This window comes from Nerophis lumbriciformis, linkage group LG02 (genome assembly GCF_033978685.3).
Source record: "Nerophis lumbriciformis linkage group LG02, RoL_Nlum_v2.1, whole genome shotgun sequence".
NCBI lineage: Eukaryota > Metazoa > Chordata > Actinopteri > Syngnathiformes > Syngnathidae > Nerophis > Nerophis lumbriciformis.
In genome coordinates, this window is record NC_084549.2 from 61,860,001 (window position 1) to 61,862,500 (window position 2,500).

Genomic DNA, 2,500 nt, shown 5'->3' on the forward strand with positions numbered 1-2,500 from the left:
GCTTGTTTATGTTGACAAATGTGCTGTTTTACACTGCAGTATTGTTCAGGTATTATTACGCTTGTGTGCTATTGTGTGCTTAGCTGTTGTGTAGCTGCTCGCTCCCAGTCGCCTATAGGACTGCTTTTATTGGAGCGCTTTTATCTGAGAAGAACTGTTGTACAGGTAGGGATGTGCGATACCACTGATTGTCTCTCCGATACCACCGGACTTCAAATTCAGACTGGTATCGGCAATACCGCTCCGATACTGATACTTTCTGCAAATATACGTGTCTGCAAAAATGTAAAAAGTTGTGTACTTTCCAACAATACCATGACTGTCTTAAATAAAACCACAGTAAAATGTGAGAAAATCAATAATAATAATGCACTTAGTAACACAAAGTTTTGTCTTTAAATATAAATATCTGTTTTTAGCATTGTTTTTAAAAATAAAAATATATCAAAATAGACCAGGTATAGTTTGACTTTTCAGTATGCGGCCCTTGGGGAACAAGGTTCAGACACACCTGATCTAAAATAATAGAAATCTCTCAAAATAAAAATACTTAAAATATAAACAAAGGTTAAGTTAATTAAGAGAAACATATATAAATTAATATTAATTAATTTAATTAATTATAAATTAATTATAAATTATAAATTTAATTTAAATTAATTAATATAAATATAAACAAAGTGTAAGTTAGGTAATAATTTATGAATAAATAAGGACAATATTAGCTCTCAAAATAAATATGAAGTATAAACAAAGTTTAAGTTAGTTGTAGTAATAATAATAATAATAATGTATGAATTAATTAGTGAAATAAAATATACTTAAAGTAAAAACAAAGTTTAAGTTAGTTTGTTAATTAAGAGAAATAAAATACTAACTTATGAATTAATTTGAAAAGATTAAAAGCTCTCAGAATAAAAATAAAATGTACTTAAAATACACATTTTAAGTTAGTTAATTAAAAAAACAACTTATGAATTAATTTGAAAATAGTCAAAGCTCTCAAAATAAAAATGAAATATACTTAAAATACAAACAGAGTTTAAGTTAGTTAATTAAAAAGGTACTTATAATAATACTAACTTTTGAAATATCTTGAGAAATATCAGAAGCTCTCAAAATAAAAAATAAAATATACCTTAAATATAAACAAAGTTTAGTAAGTTGGTGTATTAAAATATAAAATAATACTAACTTGTGAATTAATTAGGAAAATTACAACAATAAAAAACACTGTTAAATGTGCAACTGAACATTAATATTTTTGTACTGGCAGAATTTTTAACACAAAGTTATGCAGTTACACAATCATTATTAAAAATACAACGATAAGTAAAAAGAGCAAGAAAATCTATAAATAATAATTAATAATATACTATATATAATATATATATCTCCTACACTGACATATCTGCTTTTTAAAATAGAAAAAATACCAAGTGAGCGGCCCCTGATGGAAGAAGTTTGGACACACTTGAACTAAAGTATCGAAGGCATCAATATTTTGATTTGAGACTCAATAATAGAGCATCAATATCTGGTATCGGCGGTATGAATATTTCCGTATCGCTGTGTAGGTGTGATCAACATGACATGTTATTGTTCATCTTATACATATCTAGTTATTACACGGTGGGCACAGGGGTTGTTGCTTTGTGTGTATGACATCGCCATGGCAACAGCATCCTCCCCCCTCCCCTGTACTACAAACATTCTTGTCCAGTACACATCAAACATTCCCCCACTTGTTCTCAGTAGGTCAATTTCCCGCCTCGCACTAACCCATTTTTTCCCCCTTTTTTTAATTCTTACCTTATCTCTCTCGCCCCCCCGGGGGGGGGGGGGGGGGGGTTGGACTACATAAGAGTCCCTCCCACGCGCTTCTTGGACGTACACGAGCTCGGCGTGACGGCGTAACAGACGGCGGCCGGCGGTCGGCGTGTGGGCGCGTACTGTACGTTGTATACGAACAATTTCATGATATCGTCTTTTGTGGCGTGTGTGTGCGAGTATGGTAATAGGATTACTCCTGGCGCAGGGAGGGGACGCCAAATGGAGGAGGTAGCCAGCAGGGTATGCAGCTTAGCAGGGCCTAATTGACGAGATCCAAATTAAATATGCCATCAGCGGAGGTGTGACCAATGCATTTGACTTATTCAGTTTACCAAAATAGAGACCATTAACCCTCCAGTGTGTGTGTGTGTAGTAAAATAATATTCAAATACCACACACACACACACACACACGTCGACCCTTGTTTCCTACGCCAAACGTCCTGCAAGCACGACAAAGATGGAAAAACGTCCAAACGAATGTCATCGTTAGGGAAGGAGATGTTGTTACGGAAACACTGCAAGTGTGTGTGTGTGTGTGTGTGTGTGTGTGTGTGTGTAAACACGAGGGCTGGCTGCCCGCGTCCGAGCCGCCTTCTTCCAGCAGCTGCTCGCCTTCCCAGCAGACCTCGCTTTAAACAGCCTCAATTTGCCTGCTGAATCCTGTA

General features: G+C 35.0%; 1 protein-coding gene across 1 annotated transcript in view; it reads left to right on the top strand.

The window, feature by feature from the left end:
* Window positions 1-2,500, top strand: part of LOC133610069 (homeobox protein Meis1) — a 227,423-nt gene that overhangs the window by 215,321 nt on the left and 9,602 nt on the right. The gene's annotated exons all lie outside the window — the stretch shown is intronic.